This window comes from Lissotriton vulgaris, chromosome 7 (assembly GCF_964263255.1).
Source record: "Lissotriton vulgaris chromosome 7, aLisVul1.2, whole genome shotgun sequence".
Classification (NCBI taxonomy): Eukaryota; Metazoa; Chordata; class Amphibia; order Caudata; family Salamandridae; genus Lissotriton; species Lissotriton vulgaris.
The window spans coordinates 386,891,825-386,915,121 of record NC_141695.1 but is presented as its reverse complement, the minus strand read 5'-3'; the positions used below and the strand labels follow the sequence as shown (position 1 = coordinate 386,915,121).

The 23,297-nt window shown below is 46.5% G+C and overlaps 1 protein-coding gene and 2 pseudogenes across 1 annotated transcript in view; 1 reads left to right on the top strand and 2 right to left on the bottom strand.

The window, feature by feature from the left end:
- Positions 1-23,297, bottom strand: part of LOC147701707 (uncharacterized) — a 332,276-nt gene that overhangs the window by 293,344 nt on the left and 15,635 nt on the right. The gene's annotated exons all lie outside the window — the stretch shown is intronic.
- LOC147701709 (18S ribosomal RNA) lies at positions 12,424-13,446 on the top strand (annotated as a pseudogene).
- On the bottom strand, positions 18,303-22,411 carry LOC147701708 (18S ribosomal RNA; annotated as a pseudogene).

Below are 23,297 nucleotides of genomic sequence, written 5' to 3'. Positions count from 1 at the left end.
AGCTGAAATGCTTCACCTGCGAAAACCGAAAGCAAAGAACAGACAGTCCTGTTCCTTTAAAATTGATTTCATTGCTGAAATGACTCTGTTGGTTTGCTTTCAGTTTAAGCAGAGGAGACTTCCTGCCTCCCACTGCAGCTGAAGTATTTCAGCTCTATAGAACTAACCCTTTCCTGGGAGGGTTAGCTTTTCCCAGAAAGGAGACAAAGTTCTTTAAAATTACACAGGTAGTCACACAAAATGCCAGCCAGCCATGTGTTGTTTAAACAGCCTACATATTGCTTGCTTGTCTTGACACTAAATATTGTTATAAATAAAGAAGTATGTATTAATTTGTAATCTGACTTTTTTGTCTTTGTGCCCTTTTATTATCAGTTATGGATCATTCAGGTAGCCCTAGAACACAATTAAAAGTTCTTTTGATTTACATTTGCTCTACAAAGTATGCATAGACAATTGCTGAAAATACAGCTTTATGTGACTGTTTATTTTTGTACCGCCTGGGACATCAAAATAATGAGCTGGCAACCCTAATCACAAGACTGGGAGTTTGTTGCAGGATCAGCACATTATTTATTTCCTCCAACCTGATCCCTGGTTACTGCCATAATAGCAATAGTTTAACACATTTGAAACTCTACGCCACCGCCAATAACATGCCGAGTTACTGCAAGTCTGTCTGGGATTGCACATTGCATTCAGAAAACTCGCTCCTCAGTCTCGCCCTTCACTTTCATGGTCACCCTGCATTCACAGCGATCAAAATGCAATTACACTGATCCCGATGCACTCACACCACTCACACACTTATGCTGCACTCACAGTGATCACTCTCCACTCACAATGCACGCTGTGCACCCTGTACCTCACCCTGCAGTCACAGGAGCACACTACTTAGCCTACACTTATGTGACAATTCACCCACCTGTCCCACTCACTGCTCAATCTGCAATCTCACTCAAATAAGCCCACCACTAACTATTCATTAATTCGCCCCACTCTGCACTTAGATCCACACCCTCATTCATATGGCCACCTCACTCACCCTGTAGTCACTCCTCCTACAATACTCTCACACTGTCGCATGGTTCACCCTGCACTCACATGGGCACTCCTGCCACCCACACAGTGCAGAGGTTTAATGTGCCTGCTACAAAGAACATGTACCAAGCAGATCACTGAACTGAGTGTGAGTGAACATTGAGTAGCACTATAAAAAAATGAAATGTTTGCCAGAAAGGTGCTATACAGAGATGAGGTGCATCGTTGGTAAGTGGTAGTGAGGACATTTATGGAGAAGGAGGAAATGGGGGAAGGAGCACCAAAAAAACTGGCTCACTGTGTGTGACAAGCGCTAGGGCCAGCCCTGTCTGGGAGTGTTAGCCCCCACCCAAAGTTCGGGTCTAGTTACGCCCCTGTACACATGTATGGGTATGCTGTGCCCCTTCACAGTTTTCATACTAAATTACGCATTTACATGCACTGCAATCCAGCCTTCCAGGGGGACTTTGATAGAGACAGCTCTGTTTTTGCCCTGATGGCCTGGAATAATTCCTAAACAGATTCTTGTAAATACTGTTTTGTTTCATTTCTTTTTAATGTAATGGATGTGAGGGAGTCTATTACTATTTGCAGAGAAATGTGTTTGTTTAATGCAACAACAATAAAAACGTTTATTTTACATCCAAGAGGGTCCTCACATATGAGAAATTGGAGGATTTCAGAGATATTATTCGCTGTAATATTAGTGGGCTGCTGCTTTGTTACAACATTGAAAACACATCACAATCTCTGAATATTAGATGTAAATGCTTTTAGAATTTCAACTACAGTGCCTGTGCACCGTCAGTAGCCTGGCTAAAGAGGATATGGCAGAGCTGAAAGTAAATCATTTAAACTCAAAGCTGTACTGAACAAGGGTCCCCAAAATATTTTTGGCCCAGGACACCTAAAATCCTTAACATGTCCCTGCCGCCAAAAAGTATGTCAGACAACATTGCTCTGAAGTAAAATATACAACATCATTAATTTATTATTAGTCCTATTTTTTTTTTAAACATAAGCCCATCGTGTCCTAAACCCCCACTGCTTCAGGCAAGCAACTTATTGTATCACTAAGGAATTTTCAATTAGGTTTTCGTTCAGTGCCCTCTCTGTGGACTTTCAACGTTGTCTTCAGATCCATAACTGGGTGGTGGGCAATTATCCCATTATAATAATTTCTAGAGAAGATTTGTTACTCGCGTACCAGCTCTGAGCTAGGGAGTGCTCTTAAAATCTGACAACCCTGTCTCCCTTTGAGTCCCTGTTTTGGCTGAAAATGTCAGCAAAATATTCAGCTTTGAGAGAAACTGCTATCAAAACTCTCTTGCCTTTCAGCTCTTTCTATTTATGTGAGATTGGGTTCTCAGCACTTGCAGTATTAAAGACTGAGGGCCAGATGTAGGTAGCCCTTTACCGATCGGAATCGGCCGAAAATACCGATTTTCGGCTGTTTCCGACCGGTAAAGGGCTATGGAGATGTAGGGGCACCAAAAATGGACATAATCGGTAATTTTACGGAATTGGTATTTTTACTGAATCGGTAAAATTACAGAATCGTAAATTTACCGATTCTGTAAATTTTACCGATTCGGTAAATTTACCATTCGGTAAAAATACCGAATATGTAATTTGAGATGTAGGTAGCATGTCTAACAGTGCTACAGGGCATTAAGAATTCGGTATTTACCATGCAATACAATTGCATGGTAAATTACGAATTCATGTGTACATGCACATCTGTGCATGTACACCTGTGCCATGTGGCACACAGACATGCCCTAAGGGCATGTCTGTGTGCCACATGGTGCAAAAGCCAGTTACAGGGGTGCAACAGGGTGTCAAAGTGACACCCTGTCCCCCTTAGCAATTCGGTATTTTTACCGATTCGGTAAATACCGAATCGGTATTTGCTATAGAATCCTATGGGCTTCAAGGCCCATAGGATTCAATAGCAAATACCGAATCTTACCGATTCGGTAAAAAATACAGAATTTTTCCCTACATGTCATTTACCGATTTTTGAATACCGAATCGGTAAAATTCGGCATTTAAAAATCGGTAAATGACATTTACCTACATCTGGTCCTGAGTACCGCTCAAGACTGGATGTGGAGCACAACCCGAGGATGGCAGTAGCAAAACTCCATCCACAGATTGACCGTCTCTGTGGCGAAACACAGGCACACCCATCACATTTATGTTGGTGGTGTTATTATCAATCAACGTTATGTGTAAAACAAAGCAACATAGTAAAAACTATTTGCTCACATTTTATCTTGGAAAATGGTGTTTGAGCTGTGTAATAAGCCTCTGTCATTTCACCACACCCACTCACAAACCTGCAGTTTACTAAACACTCTTATTGTGTTGAACATTATTTGCTGGCTATGGCCCGGGATATGTGCGTGGCAGTCGATTATGTAGTGTACCAGATTCCAGAAATATCTGTCAGGTGGTGGGGGGCCCACCATCTACAAAAAATCAGCTGGGAGGGCTCAACCTACAAAAGTTTAAAGACCTCTGCTCTAAACATATTAAGTACATAGATCCCTCGGTGCAGCATCTACAACAATACTGCATGATGCAGGCGCACCAGGACAATAAATACCCCAACTTTTATGGCCCATCAGCTTCCTTACACCTTGCTCTTCCAAAGAAAATTATACATGAGGGGCACAAACTTTTAAGAAGCTTCAGTTATGTGTTATTATTTTTACTTGAGCTATATATTATGAAAGCTGGTAAGTCTTTCTTGATGGTCTGACAATACAGTGTCTGTGGCTAGATTATTTTGTGCCAGGTAACTTATAGTACGCGCTCCTGTCCAAGATGGCGATCAGAAGTTCCCATTACAAGTTTCTTCCTTGTGTCAATTGCTCGCCAATGCAATCTACGAAATGCCTCCTGATCTGCAAGAAGCTGATGTGGCCTTTCTCTGCGCTTCCTGCACTAAGATGCAGAACTATCCATCCCTGTTGGTTCTCTCCACACATACATCTAAAAAGCTCCTTTCTTTAATAGGGAACAGACTAGGGGCCTCTTCAGACTCAAGATGGCATCTGTGAGCGAGGTAGGAGCAGGGGGCTGCCGTGTAGTTCCAAGTAGAATCCATCTACAGTTTAGAAAAAACTAAAATGACTATTTCAAGAACCAATATGAAAGATAGTGCCCACACCGTCATTCGCTCCCGCCTGTTCACACATAACACCATCCCTACCCAAATGATACTCTGGACACGTGGTATGGGAAAGAACTGTTGCAGGTTTATTTTCATACAACAACGTATGACGTTTAGGCGGGTCATCTTACGGGCGATCCAAAGCAGGCAGCCCCTCGCTGACCCGCATGCCTAAAGAGCCGTCTTGCACGGTGAGTCGATGCTCTGACGGTGCAGCACATTGCCATCTTTGTTATACTCCCGCCCCCCCAGTCAGGGCGTGGCGGTGTGGCACACCCCCGGTCGGTTCAGGCCCCCCGACCGCCCGAAGGACTAACGGGGCGCCATTGCGGTTTCCCGGAACCTCCTGCGGCTCCTGGTCCTTAGCTCTGGCACCCTTACTGTGCCATGCAGAGGTACCCTTACTGTACGATTCTGCCGCAGAGGTACCCTTACTGTACCCGTCTGCCTCCAGATCGCCCTGTAACTCCGCCTGCAACACAAAAAAGAAAATACAACATTCTATCACACCGCCCGCCGCTCGAGCTGCTGGGTCAGGGTTAGGGAGGGAACAGCACTTGAGCTGCGGGCAGACAGCTTGCAAAAGAGGCCGGGCCGAGGGTGAGCCGTGGTTAAATAGGGGGGGGGGGGGGTACACCCCTCCCAACAGGTGAGCCCACCCCTTGGCCGGTGTCCGGTGGACGCGGGGAGGGGCCAGGAGCCCCGCTTCCTCCTTTCTCCGCCCCCCCCCCCCTGCATTGGCTAGCGCTGCGACTAATGGCACTATCGCGCTGCCTTTCTCATGTTCCCCTGCGGGTCACACAGTCAGCGGCATACCCCTTCCTCGATTTAACACTGCCCAGTTCAACAGGCATATACTACCAGGAGCTCACCAATAACAACAATCACTCATAGATGCAGCTTTAATCTAATTTAGGAATCTAGTATCGAAGCAGCAACAGCACACTGCACACAGATGATATCACTATTTCAGACTGCAAGTGGCACGCACTTGGATATCTCAAACATTACGCACTATACAAATTAGACATACATGCAAACAATCAACTTGGTTTGTCGGGTGAATCTATTTTTTTCTGTGGACACACGTACAGAGAAGGAAAGCATCTCCATACAATTACATGTGCATGCATTCAAAAATTACTTCTACCTGACGGACAGAATACATTTCATAAAAATGGGTAGTGTAATTGGAAATCAACAGCTCTTTCAGTAGCGGCATATCCCCTGACAAAGTGGCAGGCCGGGCAAGAGGAGGGAGGGAGGTGGGAGGGGGGGCTTCAGGGATAAAAATAAACATTTATTAACGCCGTTGCCGCTGTCTCCCGCCGCATCGCACTCTTCCTGCTTCTGGGCACAGACTTCGAGACTTCACTGCGGCCAATCCTGATGCTGCCTAAAATCAGCATAGGGATTGGCCTGAGTGCTGGCAGTTTGCACTCCCAGGCAGACCTAGAGCCCATGTCTGCTCTCTCCAACCCCAACAACGCAGCTGGAGAGAGCTTCACTGCACACTAGGATTTGGCCGGCCTGAGGTGGCCGGCTAAACCCTCATGTGCAGTGAAGGGAGAGCACTTTCACTCCCCCACCAGCAGTGTCATCCCCTGGAACCCCACCAAGACTCATCAGAGTCCTGGGGCGGGTCCAGGGGATTCAAATAAAATGATTATAAAACAGGTTTAAAACCTGTTTTATTATTGTTTTATTTGAGGGTAGTGGTGGTGGGGGGGGGCACTACTTCGCCCTAATTAAAGGGCTGCCTGCTGAGCTCTTCCACAAATGTTCACTTTTAAAGATTAATATTTAGGTTCAATCTCTACTTCTTGCAATCCCTGATCCCATGTTCAGAGATTAGAAAGTGCCTCAATGAATGTAACTATAGGTTTCACTGGCTGGAACAATACAAAGACATTGGCTACTCAGGAGATAGAAAATCACTGACGAACATGAAAATTAGGATGACTCTATGGATTACAGGGTCCGGTCCATCCAGACCTTCAGTGGTCATGATGAATACATTTCAGAAGTGCAAAGTGCACTACCATTATAATTTGTGAGTTTATGACTTAATATTCATTGACTTTCTTCATGCAAATGTACTCTCTGCTATTGTACGTACGTAATGGTATTTATACAGCCTGACCCTATGTAGAAAGTGAGTTGCTTCTTTGCATGGAGTAAGTACAAGTGGGAAAGAATGAAGTGAGACATGCTCTATAAAATTAATTCCGGATAGAACATTTTATAGCTGTAGGCCTAGGCTTACCATACAACCCAACATACCTTCCAACTTCCCTTCACCCGGTATGTGCTCCAACACTACAGACAAGGCACTAAGCTCTGCATGAAAAGGTGCTACTCCCCCCACTGTCTTGAATACAGCTTTGCAACACATCCAATCAAAGAGTTGTTACTTTAATAAGGTGCGAAAAATCTTCGTCCACCAATTTTTGAGTTCTCAAATCTGGACAAGCATATTTTCTTTAAAACTGTCAAATTTTTCACTGTCTTGCTATTTTACTGTAGGAAATGACAAGACATGTAATTACAGTTCAGAGAACAATGAAAAAATATTGAAAGTTTGTAAACGCATTCAGCTGTAATCTATTTAAATAGTGGGCATGTGTTGCAAAAATTAAAAATGCGGTTTATAAGCTCTAAAAAGTTTAAAGGTTATTATACATTATTAAAAATAATTAATTAAATAAATAAAATATTCAGGGTTGCTAGTGCCAACTCTTCAATCTCTAAAGGCACACCACCCAGGATTGTTTGCTGCATGGCTAAACACTTATAAGGTCCAACGGGAAAGACCAATTGGCTATGCCAATGCTTGTTTGCAATCTATCAACTCCCAGAGATGTTTAAAGGCATGGGCTCTGGCCCAGGTACTCCACTTTTCAAGGGCCCCCTTTTTCCACCTTTTGTAACTGTCCCAGGCTATCTAGGGATTTCAAATGATGAATTTTTTTGCTTACTTTCTTTTTTTAGGAAGGCCAGGCTATTTCTGGTTAGATTTAGGAAGCACTTTTTGAAGTTCATAGTCCCAGTTCAATGCACAGGACTTTGCTTTTAAAACATTTTTCAAGCTCTGTGACTTAGTAAACCTTTACACAAGCAGAGTAAAGTAGCTTGATTCCACTGCAGACTAGGTTAACTCGACAAGACTAAAAGAGAGAATTCTCAAAAATATAAGTTTTGAAGGCATACAATGAAGGAAGAGATGTCCTTTGCCACCATGAACAAATAACTCGTGTACAAAAACATTTCACAAAAGACGTCAAATCTTGACTGTACTTTGAGGAAGTTGATAATCAGTTTATGGAGGAGATCTATTCAACCTGGATAGCAACAGAGGTTTGCCTGCTACAGTTATCATGTTGGTGATAACAGCACATGAAATAGGTAGATTGCAATATAACATCTATTTTCATGAAGTGTTGCAAATGTGTTCAAAGCCCATAACAGATACAATACCAAGGAACAAACTTGAATTAGTCAGCACCAACCTGCGTTAAACTTCTGAGTCCAAAGACAAACTATCCTTGTTAAAACGTAATTGCAATCTGTTTGCTAGATTATTTATTGGGTAATTTGGAAGAATATTTCAAGCAAGACAATCAGTCTTTTCCACGATCCATATCTGTACATGGAAAACTCAAACAAGGACAGAAGTCACAGCTATTGGACTGTGTTGCCGGAAGTACCACCATACGCAACACTGCTCCAGAAGTTGATTTAAATATATTAGATGGAGCAACTATAGTTAATTTGTTAACTCCCAAGTCTTGTAAAACATTTGATGATTACGCTTCAACAGTTTTTATACCCCACATAGAAACTCAAGCACGGAACGTGAAATGATTCAATCTTGTGTTAGATCAAGCAAACTGTTAGGAAAAAAGGGTGAGGGTCTTCACAAGCGAGTTGAATCTAACTCTCCTGTACCCAAAGATTGACATAGTTTCTTTAGACAAGACAAAAACAAGACAGAGTTGTTTGGTTTACTGAGTAGATATGTGCAACTTATTAACATCGGAGAGAAGCAAGTAATTGCCACCTGTCAGGATAAAGGTGCAAGTTCTACACTAAATACAAATTTCGAAATTATATTGTATTGTAATTAGGGCTCCTGGTTTTATGGTATTTATTTTATTGCCATTTCCGTCTCTATTTATCCATATTTATTTTTTGCTTATTTTATCTGTATTTATCCATATTTATTTTGGGTTTTGTGCAAAAATTAAGCAGAAATTTGTATATTTCCACATTTATTTAACCGATAAATATGCACTCATGTTTGAATGTCTACCAGGTTTCAGTGCTGTGAACACCTGCAGAAGATAAATCAGTGCACTTATATGAAAATATGCAAATTGAAGTATCAACCTTGTGCAAATCTACTGCTGTTGAAGCCTCTTTACTAAAATGCCTTTCTTTTTCAACCCCCTTATCTATTAATCCACACATCTATTGGCCTGGCAGTCATGGCAGACTGTATTTAGAATTAATCAAAAAGCAACCCAATTTCTGTTTTTATTCACATTTAAAAATAAATACAGACAAGAAAATTATTTTTTTCTGTCTGTATTTATCTGTAAAAATCAGTAAAAACGGAAAACAGGGAGCCTTCATTGTGATCATGCGGAAGTGGCCACACGAGGTATGCTTCATTCTTTCCATGCAGCAACCGAAGGTCATTCCAAAATAATGAATCGTACAGTAGATACTGATGTGTCTGTTCTTGTGACTGCTAATTTTAAAAACATTGGATGTCAAGAATTGTGGTTAGCATTTGGTACAGGAAAACCGTTCTGCTACATACCAGCTCACAGTATTGCAGCAAGCTTAGGCATTGATATATGTGAATATCTGCCCTTGTACCATGCTTTTACAGGTTGTGACACCAAGTTAGCTTTTGATGGTAGAAGGAAGAAATCAGCTTATGATACCTGGATGGCACTATCTTCTGCTACTACCACATTTAAATTTCTGTCAGATCGACCAACTTCTGTTGATCCTGTTAACTTCGAAACAGGTTAAACGATCTGGGATCCAAGCTGGCCTTGTTTAGGGTCAGACTTTAGTGCCCATGCAAGAATTGCTGAATTTAAGTGATTGGCACTGGAAGCAGATTAATAGAGTAATGGTACCACATTGGACAACCATTCCGGAGGCATCTACGACGTGCAAAGAATTTATTTGTTGTGGGTGCAAAAAGTCATGCCGAAATCAGAAATCAGTGCAAATGTTCAAAGGTGAGCCTCCCGTGCACCGACCTTTGCTTTTGTAGTGGAAACTCTTATCAAGATTAAGATAGTAAACAAACTCAAACCATTATTGTTTCATATTATAGAAATGTTATCAGGGTTTGACATAGTCTTGTATTGTTTAATTATAATGGAAACATTAGCCACATGTTCATATTATGAGTAGTAAGGATACAAATGATGCAAATTATAAATTTACTTTCACTACAGTGTGTGTTACTTATTCTTGGCATTCTTATTGGTGGCCATTTTGATTTTATATTGATGACATCACAGTCCTGCTCCAACGTGGGCATGCACTGATGTGTACAACGAACCTTTGATCCAACTTTGATGCAAATCAGAAGATTTGAAATTATTTTTTGATATTTGTAGGACATCTTGGATTTCGATTAGACCATATGCCGTCATAGGCAAAATCCACTTGGGGTCTTGGTCTTATATGATTACTAGTCCAAAGACAAATGTGTGTACCAACTTTCAGTTTTCTACACAAACTGAATGATTTGTGATACTCTATGTATGCCTGAACTGAGTGACTCGATTACATGAGAAATTATTATCCTGACTTTTTGTTGATCTAGTTAATCCGCTAACCTAGCATTTCCTCTGGTACAATTGTAAAGTGAAGGTCCAGAACTTTTTCTGTGTTCTGGATTGGTGCACCAAACAGCCCACTTTGATGACATAGGACTATTGTTCATGTCCTGAGTTGTTGACATAAAGAATATCGAATTTTGTTAATAGTCCCACGCAAATCTTTTCCTTTGTTCAAGGGAGGAAGAGCATCCCGCCAGCCCAACTCCTGTAAATCTTTGCTGAGTTACAACTTCTAGATCCTTGTGCTGACATTCCATGTGTTTGTTGAGTGCTTGTATGCCTGGATGTGTGGCACACAAAGTTTAGCTAAACTCTATGGGTAGGCATCACATTAGTACAAATTCTACAAATATTATGTGACTATATAATTCCTAGTAATTATAGCATATATAGCCTCAAATACCAAAATATAACAGGGTAAAAGTGACTCATGGAAGGGCAGATGCCATAGCAGTGTGAATCTAATGTGATATTCCTCTGGCCTAAAGCTCAAGCCCATCACCGAAAAACATGAAGACCCCACCTGAGCCACAGGGGTGATTTTGCTGATGCAAAGAATTACCATTTGCAGATGAGAATCTTTGTAGCTCCACGCTATCACAGTAAAAACCTGTGAGTGTGGTTATGTCATTCTGTAGTATGAAGTCATAGTGGTACTTTTTTAGTGATTCTGTCTTTTGATGGTGCTTCTGCCATTTTCATCACTTTCTGCAAAGCTACAACGTTTGGCTGGGGAGTTCACAAGAGACCAATTAAAGGCCAGATTTGGTGATATGGAATTTTGTCGGTGCCCAGATCTGCCGGGGTCAGATTCCTAACCCATAAGGGCACTACGATGAGGAAGTAATACCATTTGACCTATAGCCCTGCCACTAACTTGATAAACAATTCTGCATAGGCAGTGATGTCAGGATACCTATCAGTCCCAGTTCAGTTTCAGTGACACAATGGTAATCCAAACATTCTTTACTTTTTTGAACAACACAATCAAGGACATCGAATAGTACTAGGAGCCCGGGGAGATTTCCTGTGCTTGGCCTGGTTCAGGAGCTCCAACTGGGGCCTCAGTGGGGGTACCCCTCATCCTGGGCTCCGTCCTCTGGCAAACTGCTTGACTAAGCGCCCAGTTTGGGGTCCCGCAGGCCTGGAAAGGTCTTCCTTGCATGTCCGGGCCCAGGAGCTCCGATAGGACCCCGAGGCCCCGCTGGGCTCCGTGGTGGACTCTTCCGACCTGGGTTCCATCCTGCTCCATGGCCAAGATCCCTGGTAAGGGTTCTACTGAGCATGGAAAGGACTCTCCCACGTGGTAAGTTGCCTTCAGGCCACGGATCGAAGGCCCGTTGGGGCCTCCCTCGCAGCCCCATGTCTGAGCCAATGTGGGGCTTCGAGCCCCAGGATTGCAGAGCCCCCATCCCCTCAAAGGACAAGCGGAAGCCCTGTGTTTTAATACACAGCACGCCCAGATGGCCATTATTCGAGCCTGGCCATCTGGTTGCGTGCAATCCTTTCCATTTGCACTACTGGGTGGCTGAGCCGCCCCGGAAGTTCCAATGGGGGCTCATTTACCTCCCCGATCCCAGCCAAGGCTTAAGGAGGCTGTGCACGTTTGCACCATTGGTACCCTGTCACTCAGTGCACACGGATCACAATAAAGAGTGGTATTTCTTTCTCCGGATTACTAGGGAAAGGGTACCTTGGACCCCCTTGATGTCTGGTGATTCTGAGGCAGGCAAAGCTAGGGCCTGGGCCTGCCCACCGGGGCCCCCAGGGGCCAAGGTCTGCACCTGCCTCCCAGCTCTTTCAGATGAGCCTCTCCTCCAAGCCTGCCTTGCTTGGGAGCAACCAGGGACGTGAAGCTGGCATCCCTGTGCAAGGCAGCCTACCAGGGAGGGCCTGGCAAGCGCTATGTACTCTGATCGATTAGGCACAATTGGTCTGCTTAGGGATGGACTGCCTAGCAGATTGCGCCCCCTAGTAGTCTGACCAGAGTGGAAGGGGTCTGGTAGTGCCAGGTCCCGGAAAGGCCGACTGGTGGTCTGGTCCCCCGCGTGCCACACTGTCACACTCCTCCGCCCAGCGTATTTCTGCAGCACCTCAGAACGACGGTTCCATGGGGTGTCACTGAACCCCTGGTCTCTATCAGGCTGCACCTCGGCCCGATTCTCCTTTCCGCAGAGATGGATGGGCCTGCCGGTGCTCGTGTGATTGCACCTGATTCCCCAAGAAAGCCCCCCAGGTGTATGGTTTTCCCCACCGGGCTTCTCAGGGGTTTGAAGGTCGGTCGGGATGGATATGCGGCTCCCAACAACCCCGTCCAGCAGGTGTGGCTACTTGCTGGATCCTGCCAGTAGCATATGCTTGTCTCAAGGATTAAGCCATGGACTTGTAAGTACATACGGCCGGTCCAGTGAAACTGTGAATGGCTCAATGGATCAGTTATCGTTCGTTTGATCGTTCCATCTGTTACTTGGATAACGGTAGTAATTCTAGAGCCAATACATGCAGACCAGCTCTGACCTCTCAGGATGCGTGCATTTATCAGACCATGACCAATCCGGGCTCAATCATACGCTTTGGTGGATCCAGATAACCTTGGTCCGATCGCACTTCCCCGTGACAGCGATCATACATTCGGATGTCTGCCCTACCAACTTTCGATGGTACTTTCTGTGCCTACCACCGTGACCACTGGTAACAGGGAATCAGGGTTTGATTCCGGAGAGGGAGCCTGTGGAAGGCAGAAGGGTGCAAATTACCCAGCCACGACTCAGGGAGTTAGTGACCAAAAATAACAATACAGCGCTCTTTCGATGCCCTGTAATTGGAATGAGTACACTTTAAATCCTTTAACGAGGATCCATTTTAAGTCAAATCTGTTGCCTGCAGCCATGGTAATTGCAGCTCCAATAGTTTATATTAAAGTTACTGCAGTTAAAAAGCTCATAGTTGGATCTTGAGATGGAGCTGGGGTCTGCCGCGACGGGAGTTACTGCTTGTCTCATCTCATTCCTCGCTGCACCCCCTGGATGCTCTTGAGTGAGTATCCTGGGGGTCCAAAGCGTTTACTTTGAAAAAAGCAGAGTGTTTAAAGCAGGCCAGCCACCTGAATACTTCAACTAGGAATAGTGGAATAGGACTCTGGTTCTATTCTGTTGGTTTTCAGAACTGGGGCCAAGATTAAGAGGGATGGCTAGGGGCATTCGTATTGTGCCTCTAGAGGTGAAATTCTTAGACCGGCGCAAGACGAACCACAGTGAAAGCATTTGCCAAGAATGTTTTAATTAATCAAGAATGAAAGTTGGAGGTTCGAAGACGATCAGATACCGTTGTAAGTTCCAATCTTAAACAATGCCGACTAGTGAAGGGTACCTCTAGGAGTGGAGAATGCAGCTTCATTTGACTCAACACGGGAAACCTCACACGGCACCGACACAGAAAGGATTAGGTGTGAAACCCATGGTGGATCCCCGAAAGCTTTGCATTTTTGAAAAGTAGACAACATTCTGAATTTAGCAAGGGGTCATATGTGTAAATCCTTCAAGGTTTTCTGGGCACTTGGCAGAACTCGGCCTCCCATCCCAGGTCCTGCCGGAGCCCTGGTCCCATTTCATGCTTCTTAGCCCAGCCAAGCAGTATAAAGCCTCCAATGTCCCGTAGGACCCCGTCCTGTGCCATCTGCGACGTGGCTGGTTGGAAGTGGGAGCACTGGAATAGTATGTATGCCCCATGGCCCAGCAGAAGACCCGAGGTCCCGTTCAGATCCTCTGAAACCGGCCATGCAGGAATAGCATCCCCTTTATGACATCCTGGCAGGAGAAGGGAACCCAAGGCCCTGGTGGGTTCACAGACCCAGGCCTACTGGCTCACTGACCCTGCAGAGCTAAGTCCTGTGGCTCGGAAGCCCTCACCAAGGCCATGGCCAGGTGTTTCCAACCAAGCAACCCACACTCACTAAATAGGCCCAACAATGCCCGATCGACCAGAGTCCAGTCTGGACCTTCCTCAGGTAGGCCCCCTGTCCATGACCACAGAGCCCATTTCTCCCTGCTGCACGCTTGGCAGCATGGAGGACCGGCGCATGGAGCCCGGGCCTCACTGGAGCACTGACCGAGGGCGTGACCACGGCCTCCCTCCCTGCCAGAGAAGGGGGAGAGGGCTTCCTGGGCCTGCCGCTTCCCCTTTGCCATGCTCTGCTCGTTCTTAGGAGAATGCTAAGCCTTGCGCTGGGCCTGTCGACACATGGGTGGCGCGGGGCTTCGCTACCATTCGAGATTGGGGCCAGTTGTCTGCTGAGGGCTTCTCTAGGGCTGGTCTCCGCTCTTTATCCCAAATCCAGTACAGGAACAAGAAAGGCCTCCACAGCCCTGCAGCCACCCTGCCCTGGGTACTGTCACTGCCATACCGTGGGCTCAGGGTGCTGCCATGGGTAGGTGCCTTCCACCTTCTTTAAGCCCAGGAAGCCAAGGAGAGTTAAGCCCAGGCCACATCCTCTCCCCACAGACCTGACCGGGAAGCCTATTTTCCTAGACTAATAAGCCCCCATAAAGTGGGGGTTTATAGAACCATGGGCCATATGGCCATGAAGCAAGGCAACCAGATGGCCCATGGCAACTGAGGCAGGATCCAGTCACACATCAGTCCATCGATGAAAGAAATAGCCATGCACTTTGAGGCCGGTGCTCAGGAGGCTTCTTCCCAGGGCTGCTTGCCTCCCAATGACTTGTACAGAGGGGTACAGCCATCTGGTCACCCTGCAAGGGAATCATTCCCCCATCCCTGCACCCAGCAGCGCAAGGACAGGAGCGGGAGGGCCACATGCCTGTCTGCACCTGGCGGAGGTAGCCTTCCACATGCCCACATTTCTACCCTCCACGTCTCTCCCGCTGGCCTGGCGTAAGAGGGACCCACCCCCAGGTGTGGTGAAGGGTGTCCTCCAGGCACCCACCACAGGGACACAAGCTTGGCTCAACTTAAGAAACCCTGACCCATAATTAGGTTATCTATGAATGATTTAGCGCCGGGTGCTCCACAAACATGCTGTGCCTGCAATCGTGTTGGCCCCCTTCCGTCTGCGCTCCATTCAAGGCTTCCGCTCTAGGAGTTAGACTCCCCGAATCGAAGAGCCTTCCAGGTGCTTGGCCCGGGAACCCCCATTCCCCCTCCTCACCCCCCCACAGGAAATAGGGAGCTCCAAGAGCAACGGTAGCAGGCAGCCCCATAGCTGCAAGTCCCTCCCAGAAGATCGGGAGGGACCGCACAAGACTTCAAACCCTTGGCCCGGCCACAAAGGGCCAAGACAAACAGGGTACCTGGCAACAAGGGAGGGTCCCCCCATCTGCACATCAGCTGTCTGCCACTGGGCTCCACCCCTGTGGTGTTATGGAGTCCCCGGCTTGGGCGGCAGCCCTGAGCCATGCCGGCTGGCTGGTTGGTAGCCTACCTCCTTCCCTGGTTGGAGGCTCCTGAAGTGAAGAGACAAGTGGCTCCCCATCTCGCACACCTCCCACAGATAGGAGCCGGGTTTGCGTCACAGGCCTGGCTCTTTCTTCTTTCACTCGAGAAGGGCCACTCCTCGATCACCTGAAGCCTGGTCAGGCCGGGATTAGGCCAGAGAGGGCTCAGGGCAGCAGGGCCTTCTGGCGTGGTTCCAGCCCGGGAGGCGCTGCCATTCATTTTCTTCACAGTGGGGTCATGCTGGATGAGCATGGGTTCCGTCTCGCGAAGGCCTATTGTGCTAGCACCAGCTCACGCAGGCTAAAATAGCAGGCCTGTACTCACTTTTGAGTGGTTCCTCATCGGTGGCATAATACATGCTGAAGCCCATGGGAGAACCTTGGTGTACCTATACACTGGGTACCTTAGTACCATATGCTAGGGACTTAGCAGGATACACCAATAGCCATTTGGGAGGGTACCACAGTACTTAACACAGTCAAATTTTTAACACAGTCAAATTTAGGGGTCCTGATTAGCAGGGTCCCAGTCAGACTAGTCAGAAACAGAATAACAACAGAAAAAAGTGGGGGTAACCATGAAAGCAGATCCTACTTTCCTACAGAACCACACAATGTAGTTATAAAAATATGTTTATTTATTACACAACACTCACTAATATATTGGTGTATCTCCTACCTGGAGATATCAACACAGATACACAATCACTTCAGTTGCAGGAGGTAAGTAAGCACAATACACAGTGGTCTCCTGGGGGAGACCAACCCATATACTAAGAAAGTGGAATGCAAACGTTGACCGAAGTCAGGACTTGGACCAGGAGACCCAGAAGAACTGAGGGCACAAGGAACAAACAAGCCTTGGCATCAGCAAAAGACGTAAATGATGAAGGAGCAGCATTGGGACCAGCAAAGTCCAAGGGACTCACCAAGTGAGGTAGAGTCAGAGCAGGCCCTGAGCAACCAGGGGACCCCACTGAAGCAAGAGAAGACCCTCCAGAGGACCCACAGTCAAAAGGCACAGGAGTCCCAAGAGTACCTTGAGTAGCTCACCAAAGATGAAACCCACGTGCAGAGGATGAGGTGAGGATGACGATCTTGGAAGGAAGAGATGCTGGAGGCTAGAGCATCTTGTAGCCAGAGATCTCTTTGCAATTGCAGGTTTACACAGTGCACAGGGGTTCGGTCCCGTCGGTTTTGACGAGGGACACTAGCCTCAAACTTGCTAAGAGGAAAGGTCAGGACTCGAGGGAGTTGCAGAACCACCACCTGTGTTGCTGAGCCTTTCGATGTCTGGGAGACGTTAGGAGCAGCAGACCGGTCAGCTTCATTGAGGAACCTGCAGATGCGGGGGAGTGACTCCTTCACTCCAAGGGAGATTACTTTGGGTGTCCTTGATGCCCACAGGTCTGTTGAAGATCCTGGAAGAAGCACAGACACAGACGTCAGAGAAGACTTGCAGAACAGCGAGACCAGGAGCAGCTGGTGTCTTCCTTGATACAGTCTCAGTTCCAGGCAAAGTCCAGCGAAGTCCAAGTGCCCAGACAGTCGAAGAATGACGTGATTTCAGGATTGAGTCTTGTCCCAAGATCAATCTGAGGACCCACCCACAAATATGCCCTTTCATACCATAAGAAAGGGATTAGGACGACTCAGGGGTCCCTCCCAGAGGAGGGGTTGGACAGAGGGGAGGATACAGAATCTTGTCTGTTGTCAGCAGCAGCACTAGCTTGCTAGCAGACCCTGAAAGGCTGTTACCAGGAGTACTGGAGGCTTTCCAGAAGAGCCCCACAGTGCATGGAATCATACCCTAACACCGGTAATGGTGTTGGGGCATGATTCCAACATGTTTGATACCAAACATGCCCAGGTTCAGCACAGACACTTTATAGTTATCCATCGTTTAATGAAGCATCACCACTATATGTATCAAAATGACTGACACACTTACAAAGCCTGTAGAATTAGCTCGGGGGATTGTAGGGGTGTCCTGCTCATGCAGGGGCACCCTCACACTTACAACCCAGCATCTTACCTTCAGGATTGAAGGGCCTGCCTTAGGGGTGACTTATAGGTTTTAAGTGCAGTGACCTTATATATAAATAAACCTATATTTGTCATAAGTGGGGCTAGCACCAGCTTACACAGGCCACAATGGTAGGCCTGTAGTCACAGTCTGAATGGTCTCTCATGGGTGACCCCTGGTGTACCTATGCCCTGGGTACCTTAGTGCCATATACTAGGGACTTAGCAGGGTACCCCAGTAGCTAATTGGGAAGGTACCAAAGTACTTACCATAGTCACATTTAGGGAGGAAGCACAGTGACTGTGGCCTTGATTAGCAGGATCCCAGGCAGATTAGTCAGAAACTGAATAACACCAGGCAAAACATGGGAGTAACCTTGCTAGAAAGAATCTACCTTCCTGCACACTGCCATTCAGTTCCAGCGGGGTCGTGCTGAATGAGCGTGGGTTCAATCTCGGGAGGCCCTGCTGCTGTGTCCCTCCTAAAGGGGCAGGGGAGTGGCCTGCCACCCGTCCCCAGAAGCTTGCACGTTCATCAATTGGTTCCTCCCAACTGGAGGAGCCCATCCCACACCCAGTCCACACCCAAGCGCCCCAGCAGCCGCGAACTGCTCCACCAGACATGGCGCGCGGGGCAGGGCCAGGCCCTGTGCCTACAGTGTGCATGTTTGATCTGGGAGGCGGCCGAGGGATTCAGGATGGTGCTGTCCGGTGCTCAGGCCGCTCCTCCGTTAATGATTCTTCTACAGGTTCACCTACGGAAACCATGTTACGACTTCTACTTCCTCTAGATAGTCAAGTTTGATCATCTTCTTAACACTCCACCGCGGCCATTGTTAACCGCTGTGGGGCCAATCCAAGGACCTCACTAAACCATTCAATCAGTAGTAGCGACGGGCGGTATGTTAAAAGGACAGGGACTAGGGGCCCGATGTAGGTATCGAAATACCGGTCTGAAACGGCCGAAAATACAGATTTTCGGCCGTTTCCGACCGGTATTTGGATATTGATATGTAGGGGCATGTCAAAATACAGAATCGGTAATGTTTCCGATTCTGTAAAATACTGAATCGGTAAAAATACCGAATCTGTATTTGGGATGTAGGTAGCACTGAAATCAGTGCTACAGAGGTGTAAGAATTCATAATTTACCACTAACTAGAAGTTGGTGGTAAATTATGAAAACCCTCTAAAAAGCATTTTTTTTGCTTTTTAAACGGTGCCATGTTGCAGACATACATGCCCTTAGGGCATGTATGTCTGCAACATGTGCACCTATACATAATTGATGGGTGCAACAGGGTGTCAAAGTGACACCCTGCCACCCTTCAATGTTTCCTTAAATTACCGAATCGGTAAATACCGATTTGGTGATTGGCATTCATTCCTATGTTAAATAATTAGGTAAATATACCTACATCCCGATTGCCAGTTCTTAAATACCGAATCGGTATGATTCGGTATTTAAGAATCGGTAATCTGGGATTACCTACATCGGGCCCTTAATCTACCCAACTTTATGACCCACACTTACTGGCAAGTCCTCGTTCATGGGAAATAATTGCAACCCTCAATCCTTATCATGAACGGGGTTCAGCTGGTTACCCACACCTGTAGGCGAAGGATAGACACCTCCTGATCCTTTCATTGTAGCGCATGTGCACCCTCGACATCTAAGGGCATCAAAGACCCGTTATTGCTTGATCTCATGTAGCTGAATGCCATTTGTCCCTCTAAAAAGTTGGACGCCGACCACTGTGGGTCTCGTAACTAGTTAGCATGGAGGAGTCTTGTTCATTATCAGATTAAACTAGACAAATCTCTCCACAAAGACTGGCAATGCACCACCACCGAAAAACGAGGCCCCCTGAACAAGATGCAGGGCAGACAGCAGGGGAAGAAATGAACAACCAAACTAGAAACTATCTGCCCTCAGTGATACTTATTAACAGCTCTCAAGGAGTCCAAAGGTTTTAAATTCGAAACATTGAGCTCACCACATAGAGACTATGCCTGCCGCCTAGACGGTACTTGTCATTTCCTATTTTACACAGGTTTTATCACTAAGGGGAAGTTGGATTCGAGCTTCTTAGCTGAGTTCTCGCCCAAGAGAATTACTTTACGAAAGGGCATATATATCGAGGGATAGTTCCGGGAGTCTCGCATTTTTTGAATCTGTGAAATTATCTACTAGCAGTGACGACATGGCCTTAATTGATCCCATTCTTTCACTCAGCAGTTTCCGTGTATCGCCTTGGAGACGAGATACCAAAATCTTGCTGATGTCCTAATATCTGGAATGAGGACTTTATACATGTGCGTTGCCTGAAAAAGTAGCATTTGATTAGGTAAGTGTGTGGATCCAATGACGTTCTGCTTCGGCAGACGGGTAATGCGAGTCCCAGGTTATTTCCATACAGCATCGCCCTAATACTTACGATGTATTATCCATTGCTCTAGAAATACTCTTGATGCAAAGGTGTTTCCCCCTTCGTGAACTTTGGAACTGGGATCGTTAGTATGCTGTGGCCATTGACGTGAGATATTCTCTCGAAGGTTATCAAGCAGGCCCTACCTTGAGGTAAACTATTTGAAGTTGATTTTGAATTAGATAGGGGGACCACGGGTCTTCTCTGGGAAAATGTAGCCACTTTTCTTCCAATGAATTTATGCAAATTTATGAATGGACGATTATCGCTATTTACTGAGATGTATGTGCTGTCGAAAATGAGAAATTTGTGGTATTTGATTGAATGACTGAGGGTTGTGTGTTCAGGGGTTTCTCTTGTTCGCGAATTGTGCAGATTTGTGTCAATATATTCTTATCTAATATCTGTGCGCAATTTTTGAGCTCACTGCATTCACGACTCCAATGAAGATACAAAGACCTTCTTGAAATTGTGAATTACAAATGTTCGAATGTCTCTATTTATTAACTTGGAATTTATATCAAATGATTGAACTAAAAGAATTTAGAAATGTTGCTATAATGTTGTGATGTCATGATTTAAATTGTAAAAAGATGTGTTTTTTGTGCACCACAGATTGGCAGCTGGTTTAAGTGTTGTGTTCTGCCCCACTTCCCCAACGTGAAAGCCCTGATGAAGGTGCGGCCATAAGACCGGGCCAAGCACCGGAACGCGCGTCGGCGTTGTTATTTCGGATCCTGCCAGTACTACCTTGAGTCTCCGGCTTCTTGCTGAGAAGACTCTTCAGGGTCCCCTCAATGTATCACTCTGGGAATTGATGATGAGGATGGTGTATGAACTGTGTTTTGTGTAACCAGCTGTTTGAATGCGTGAGGAGTTGTAAGTGAAGAAAAGGGATGATGTTGGATGAATGCTGAGAGGGTGTTGTGGGGCCAATATGGAGTTTTGGTAAATGTAATTTGTTACCAATTTTATTGTTATTTAATTGTTTATGCACTACGGAAATATACACAAAAAAGAAAATATTTTTTTTTTAATTTTTCTACATGTGGCCTGATTAATCATGTGGTCTGATTGTGTTCTGTGGTGAGCTCAATGTTGCGAATTTAAAACCATTGGACTCCTTGAGAGCCGTTAATAAGTATCACTGAGGGCAGATCCTTTCTAGTTTGGTCATGCAGCACCACCCACAGAATCAAGAAAGAGCCATCAATGTGTCGATCCTTTCTGTGTCGGTGCCGTGTGAGGTTTCCCGTGTTGAGTCAAATGAAGCTGCATTCTCCACTCCTAGAGGTACCCTTCCAGCAATTCCTTTAAGTTTCAGCTTTGCAACCACACTCCCTGCAGAACCCAGAGACTATTGTTTCTTAGAAGCTGCTCGGTGGGTCATGGAATAACGCAGCCAGATCACTAGTCGACATTGTTTAAGATTGGAACTTACAACGGTATCTGATCGTCTTCGAACTTAATGAAAACATTCTTGGCAAATGCTTTCTCTGTGGTTCGTCTTGCGCCGGTCTAAGAATTTCACTTCTAGAGGCACAATACGAATGCCCCTGGCCATCCCTCCTAATCATGGCCCCAGTTCTGAAAACCAACAGAAAAGAACCGGAGTCCTATTCCACTATTCCTAGTTGAAGTATTCAGGTGGCTAGCCTGCTTTAAACACTCTGCTTTTTTCAAAGTAAACGCTTTGGACCCCTGGATACTCACTCAAGAGCATCAAGGGGGTGCAGAGAGGCAGGAGATGGGACAGGCATTAACTTGTGTCGCTGCAGATCCCAGCTCGATCCCAAGATCGAACTACGAGCTTTTTAACTGCAGCAACTTTGATATACGCTATTGGAGCTGGAATTACCATGGCTGCTGGCACCAGACTGGACTTCCATTGGATCCTCGTTAAAGAATTTAAAGTGTACTCATTCCAATTACAGGGCCTCGAAAGAGCCCTGTAGTGTTATTTTTGGTCACTACCTCCCTGAGTCGTGACTGGGTAATTTGCACACTTCTGCCTTCCACAGGCTCCCTCTCCGGAATCAAACCCTGATTCTCCGTTACCTGTGGTCACCATGGTAGGCACAGAAAGTACCATCGACTATTGGTAGGGCAGACATCCGAATGTATGATCGCCATCACGGGAAGTGCGATCGGCCCGAGGTTATCTAGAGCCACCAAAGCGTATGGTTGAGCCCGGATTGGTCATGGTCTGATAAATGCACGCATCCCGAGAGGTCAGCGCTGGTCTGCATGTATTAGCTTTAGAATTACCACTGTTATCCAAGTGACAGATGGAATGATCAAAGGAACCATAATTGATCCATTGAGCCATTCACCGGCCCGGCCGTATGTACTTACATATGCATGGCTCAATCCTTGAGAGAAGCATATGCTACTGGCAGGATCAACCAAGTAGCCACACCTGCTGGACGGGGTTGTTGGGAGCCGCGTGTCCATCCCCCGACCGAAGTTCACACCCCTAAGAAGCCCGGTGGGTAAACCCACACACCTGGGGGTCTTTCTTGGGGGACAGGTGCAATCACACGAGCACCTGCAGGCTCAGCCATCTCTGAGGAAAGGAGAGGCGGGCCGAGGTGCAGCCTGATAGAGACAAGGGGTTCAGTGACACCCCATGGAACCGTTGTCTGAGGTGCTGCAGAAATACGCTGGGTGGAGGAGGGTGACAGTGTGGCACGCGGGGGACTGTACCGCCAGGCGGCCTGCCCGGGACCTGGCACTACCAGACCCCTTCCACTCTGGTCAGACCACTAGGGGCCGCAAGCTGCCATTACTGCTTGGCCTTCGTGCTATTGGGTAGGAGAAGGCCTCCGCCAAGTGACAGGCCCTCAAGTTGGATGGTCCATGGTAGGATGGAAGCTCTTTGCTTGACACAGCAGCTGGCAAGGCAGTCCATCCCCAAACAGACCAATTGTGCCTAATCGATCAGAGTACACAGCGCTTGCCGGGCCCTCCCTTGATATGCTGCCTTGCACTGGGATGATAGCTTCACACCCCTGCCTGCTCGCAAAAATACCACTCTTTATTGTGATCCGTGTGCACTGAGTGAAAAGTTACCAAAGGCACAAATGTGCCCAGCCTCCTTAAGCCTTGGCTGGGATTGGGGAGGTAAATGAGCCCCCATTGGGACTTCCAGGGCGGCTCAGCCACCTGGTAGTGCAATTGGAAAGCATTGCATGCGACCAGATGGTCGAGCTGGAAGAATGGCCATCTGGGCATGCTGTGTATTAAAACAGAGGGCTTCCGCTTGTCCTTTGAAGGGTTGGGGCTCGAAGCCCCATCT